The following is a 6,095-nucleotide window of genomic DNA, read 5'->3' as shown; positions in this document are numbered from 1 at the left end:
TGAGAGTCCAATCTCGAGCCTGGCAAGCCCTCTTTGTGACTGTCATATCTCGAGCTTCTTGTTACATCTCGAGCCATTCCTTCCTTGTCATATCTCGAGCATATATGTTCTATTTGTAAGTCGAGCTCTTAATATATATATATACATAGCTCGAGCGTTACCCTTTATTTTGAAATTGAATATATACATATATATATATATGTATATATATTTCGGGTATTAGATCTCAAGTATTTAGGATCTCCGATTTATGTCTGTTTCTGTAACTCGAGCATCTCGAGACCATCCTTTGTTTGTTGCTATTATCCGATGGTTATAATGTTTTAGTGTACATGTTTTAGTCTTGTGGATATCTATACACAATCATCCATCTTTTAGGCCTAATTTTTGGTATTGAAAGGATACTCATCACAACAAATTGACACAAAGAAAAAACAGCAAGAACAACAGCACTATATGCAACCCTCTATAATTCAAATAAGTTAGCAAAACATTTATCCCAAACAAAACAAGAATCCTAACATACAATTCATCAAAAATCTAAACCGAATGCTTCATATACTCAAGAAACAAAACAGGATAAAGTGCATTATCTATCACACCACTAAACCAGTTCCAAAATCCTTCTTGAAAGCCCCAAAAAAGGCTAAAAGCAGATTAAATCCAAATAACATAACCACCATTTTCAAGAAAACTTGTAGTTAATTCAGCAATCACTAAAGCCTAATAATGATAGTAAAGCACCACCACCTCCTTTTACTGAATCTTCAACACCAAATGGACCACCAGAAACTTAATAAAATATAAGTGCAATTAATGGTAATAAAGTCAGTTTTGGGCTTGATTTCTTAGTATCATCATTGGTCAAAATCTTGGTTTTGACCCATCCACGAAACAGTAAAAAAGTAATGGGTTTTTATGGTTGAAAAAGTTGATTTTTTTTCTGAAAATTAAGGTATAGACATGATTTGTGATATGGGTTTTGATTGTTTTGTGAAAATCAATGGAAAATGGTATTATACTATCTGTTTATGGGTTATGACTTATGACTGTTTCTTTGAAATGAAGGATATTTTTGACTTTTATTATAGCAAGGTGAGATTGTTTAAGAAGTTGAGATTGTTTAACAAGATGCAATCTTTTTTCCCCAAACGTTGGCAGCCATTAATTGAGAAGAAAGTAACATAGGTTTTTGGGAATAATGGAGATATAAGAAAAGTAAATGTAATTTATGGGGAAAAAGAAATAGTCCATGTGGTTTGTGTTCATTGTAGCTGGACGATTTTACCCTCACGTGGCAATGAAAAGGGACAGACGTCTGTAGGAGAGACGTCTTGCAATGAAAAGGAAAAGTACAGGGACATCTAATGATAAAAAAAGTATAGGGACGAAAATGTGAATCAAACAAACCACAAGGACGATTTGTGATAATTTCTCAATTAAGTATGACTGTTAATCTATTATGTTTTTTAATAAACTTATGAATTCCATTGTACTAAAAACATCCATATTTATATAAAAAAAAAATAATTATCCAGCCCACCATACCAATATTATACATCAAAAATCTATGAGGTTTGGCGCCAAAAACGGAGAGAGAATAAAGAAAACTCGATTTAATTTCAATCTTTTTAACAACAATGTTCACATTCCTTATAATAATTCAAACTAGTATTTTTAAATTCTGAAATTTAAAAAAAAAATCTATTACACATAGTATATAAAGAAAAGAATAAACCTTTGATTTGAGGCATTCAATTCGAGAATCTGGAATAAATAATTATTTCAGATTTTCGATTGCAATATGGATATTGGTTCGGCTCCCATCAATCGTTGTTCAAAGGAACATCAGATCATTTATGAGGATTGGTTCGCTTGCGCTGACTCAGGTTAACTTTGTTTATATGACCAATTGGCCGACGAGGTTACATTAGCTGAATTCATTCTTATTATAATTTTTTGATTCAATTGTTAGATGGCGATGGATGTATTACCGGTAATGATGCCACACCATTTTTCAACATGTCAAATTTATCTCGACAAGACCTTAAGGAGGTTTCTCCCTACATAAACTTGTAATGCTCTTAGATTTCGACGTTATCATTCATGTTGTTTTTGAAGCTTCAAATTTGAATCATTATAAATAACTGAAGCCGCTTTTAATTTTTTTATGACATTGGGCATATAACTTATAACTATATTACTATAATGTTTTGTGAACTCAAAATTTGACTACCATTCTCGCTCGAGTGGCAATTTTAATTGAACTAGTTCAAAAAGGGGATCACATATGCCATATTTTACGCTTTGACCCGTAGACCTTAAATTAGATAAACATTTATGGAATTATTGTGCCAGAAAGTTATTAAAGAGCTCAATTATCTTTTACAATTACTCGTATATATTAGAGGTAACAAGCTTGGTAGCTTGAGTATGCATGATGGCATGATGCTTTATGTTCTCTTTGTTTGTTTTGGCTTTTATTTCTATCATGATTAAGTCATTGCTGCCCTGCTTCTGATATACTCCATTCTCTTATCCTTTTCTGCAATTCAACTTTTTAAGGTGTGGGCGATTGCGGATTCAAAACGACAAGGCTTTCTTGGTTTCAAAGAGTTTGTTACTGCAATGCAGGTGGTTAATTTTTTTCTTTATCATCTTCTGGTCCTACCATCAGGTTGTTGAGAAATATTATACTTATACTTTGTAATTGTCAGTTGATATCTTTAGCACAAGCTGGGCAGACATTGAGCAGTGACCTTGTAAACGCAAATAGTAAGCCGTGCAATCAGATAGCTTTCTCTTGTCATAGGACACTGAATTTTTTTACATCAATGTTATTTGTTAGATTCATATCTTTTTTGAAAATCTTATATGCAGTAAACGTTGAAGACCTGAAACCACCAACAATGGATGGTTTGGATGCCTTAGTAGCTGTATGTATGCCTCATTTCACTTTAGTGTATAAGCTAAAAAACATGGCTATTATGCCCAACAGCTCACACATGTTTCTTGATAACACTAACTGGTATCTCAATATATGCAGAAAAGAAAGCGCCACTCTCGGACGTCTGATGTTGATTTTAATGGTAGTAAACTAATGATATGTGGCGTGCTTTTGTTAACTATGTTTGAGAAGGACCAACCATTTATGTTTGATGTTACTTTTAATACTGTTGTAGGTAATTCTCAAATTGAGATTTCACCTTCTGGAAAACATTCAAAGAAGGTATGCCCATGTACACAAATCTATACTTATTTTTCCTCTTTCAATAAACCGAATACTTTTGGTTTGTTGTTATAAATTCATTCATATTCCGTGTTTATGCTTAGATTCCCTTAAAAACTGTCACATCAATCGTTGATGGCCTGAAAAAGCTATACATTCAAAAGCTGAAGCCATTAGAAACCATGCATCGTTTCAATGAATTTGTTTCTCCCACATTGGTACCGTTCTTCTTGTTTTAAATAATCAAACGTAATGTAAATAATGACATGTTTGCTTAATTTATTAATGAACTTGTTTGAGTGTTATTTAGACCAATAGTGACTTTGATGCCAAGCCTATGGTGATGCTTTTGGGTCAATATTCAACAGGGAAGACAACATTCATTAAACATTTGCTTAGAAGTGGTTATCCAGGCAAGTTATATACACACCCAACACTTTTCTTTCACATGCAGTTTTCTTATTTTATTTTTTCTTTTGTTTTATCTTATCAGGTGCTCATATTGGACCTGAGCCTACTACGGATAGATTTGTTGCTGCGATGGTATAATGCCTACTTTTTTTTTCCTCAAGACATCATACCTTATCTGTCAATGTGTCTAAGACATTGGTCCACATATTGTTTTACTTTGATCAGAATGGACCTGATGAGAGAAGTATTCCAGGGAACACTGTTGTGGTTCAAGCAGACATGCCTTTTAACGGTCTAACTACTTATGGAAGCGCATTTTTGTAAAATTCCAGTGTTCTCAAATGGCTCATCCTGTGAGTCATTTTTTAAGCATGCAAAGATTATGCGAGCTTGAATTTATTAATTTATCCTTTGAAATGATTATCAATTGCATGTGTTGTTTGAGTAAAACAGTTGCTGGAACATATTACATTTATAGACACTCCTGGAGTTCTATCAGGAGAAAAGCAAAGAACGCAAAGAAGTTATGACTTTACAGGTGTCACATCTTGGTTCGCTGCAAAATGTGATCTGATCTTACTTCTATTTGATCCTCACAAACTTGATATTAGTGACTAGTTCAAACGTGTCATATCATCCCTACGAGGACATGATGACAAGATTCGTGTGGTTTTAAACAAGGCTGATCAAGTCGATACTCAACAAGTAAGGAAGACCCACCTACTCTTCTACCCATCCACCTTATGTATGACTAAGGGTGTCCATTTACCAACACACCTGTGACATGTCTATGTGGTTAATGCGCTGTCCAAATTGTTGATAGAACGATAGAAAAATAATAAAAATCATTGGAATTGATAAATGGTTTAGCTTAGTATTGATTTAAAAGAAAACAACCTAAATGGGAAAGCGTATTCAATAGGCTAAAACCTCATAATTTTTTGTATATGATAAAAGATCTATTACATTTTATTTTATTAGCTTTTGTGATCATATTTGGAACATTATGTTTATATTGATTGGAAAGATGCTTGGACTTGACCTACTCTCAGTTGCAGTAAAGATTACCCGTTTTGACTTGTTATGCAATCCACCTAACTAACCATTTTGCCACACTTACATAAGACATTGTTTATTGTGACATGGCTACTTGTTTGCATAGTGATTTATGTTGTAGCTTATGAGGGTATATGGAGCGTTAATGTGGTCGCTTGGTAAAGTGTTAAACACTCCAGAGGTTATGCGTGTTTACATCGGGTATGCCTTGTGTATTTGCATGTACATCCGATTTGTTCCTATATACTTTTGTGACTGTCTTTTTTTGTTCAGTTCCTTCAATGACAAACCTATAAATGTCATGGATGATGGGCCATTGGGGGCAGACTTGTTTGAAAAAGAGCAGGATGACCTTTTAAATGACTTGAAAGAAGGCTTGTGATCGTAAAGTGCGTTTCTTGCAACTTGTTTGTATTTGCAAGATCACTTAGATTTGTTTCTCATTAAATATCATTTATATTTTCTGAACAGATCAACGAGTTTGTAAAACGTGCTAGGGCTGCTAAGATCCATGCTTACATCATGAACCAACCTAAGAAGGAGATGCCTAGCTGGATTGGCAAGTCTAAGGCTCAACAGAGGCTCATAGATAATCTCGAGACGCTTTTTGAAAAGGTCCTTTTTTCTCTTAGAAGGGGCAAATGGATGGGTTCATGAACACGTCAAATGGGTCAGGTCGATTGAAATAAAATTTGCTTAATTTTATCTATACTATCTTTATTAAATTACTGAAATTTTAGATATGTGAATTACCCAATATACCCTTATGCCAATTGCACGAAAGTTGCAATTTTTTTTTGTGTGATTGATCCTGGCCACCTACTTACTTAGTTTGATATCCAGATTCAAAGGGAGCATCATTTACCTTCGGGAGATTTTCCAAATGTTGATAGCTTCAGACAGGCTTTAAAGGTTACAACATAGACATATTTGAAAGAGTAAGATCCAAAATGATACAAGGAGTTGACGACATGCTTGCTTATGATATCCCAAAACTTCTGAAGACCTTCAGGAACCCGTATGACTAATAAAGGAGGTTATCAATTTTAGCAAGGATCAATCATTCACCCATCTACATGCTTGTTAAGCCCGGTGTACGTCCACTAAGAGATAAATTGAACCAAGGACCCTCTAGTCTTTGTTATTCTTTCCCGTCGATAGATAGATGGGGGTGCATAATTGATGTAGGGAAAAAAATGAGATAAATAATTAGTTGATTCTAAGAATACCCAGGAACAACTCTTCTAACTATCGTTCATTCGAGAAAGAATACCGATAATCAGGAAATTTTACACACACTAACACACATTCGTGATAGGGAGGAAAAGATAACTTTTCATATCATTCAAAAAACTATTTTTTTCTCACCAAATTAACTTACATCCCATTTATAAAGGAA

At 34.0% G+C, this 6,095-nt stretch overlaps 1 pseudogene; it reads left to right on the top strand.

Annotated features, from left to right (window-relative positions):
- Positions 1-1,764: 1,764 nt before the first annotated feature.
- LOC122594292 lies at positions 1,765-5,870 on the top strand (annotated as a pseudogene).
- Positions 5,871-6,095: the final 225 nt, after the last annotated feature.

The sequence above is a fragment of the Erigeron canadensis genome, chromosome 3 (genome assembly GCF_010389155.1).
Source record: "Erigeron canadensis isolate Cc75 chromosome 3, C_canadensis_v1, whole genome shotgun sequence".
Lineage (NCBI taxonomy): Eukaryota > Viridiplantae > Streptophyta > Magnoliopsida > Asterales > Asteraceae > Erigeron > Erigeron canadensis.
This window is presented reverse-complemented; position numbering and strand designations above follow the sequence as displayed.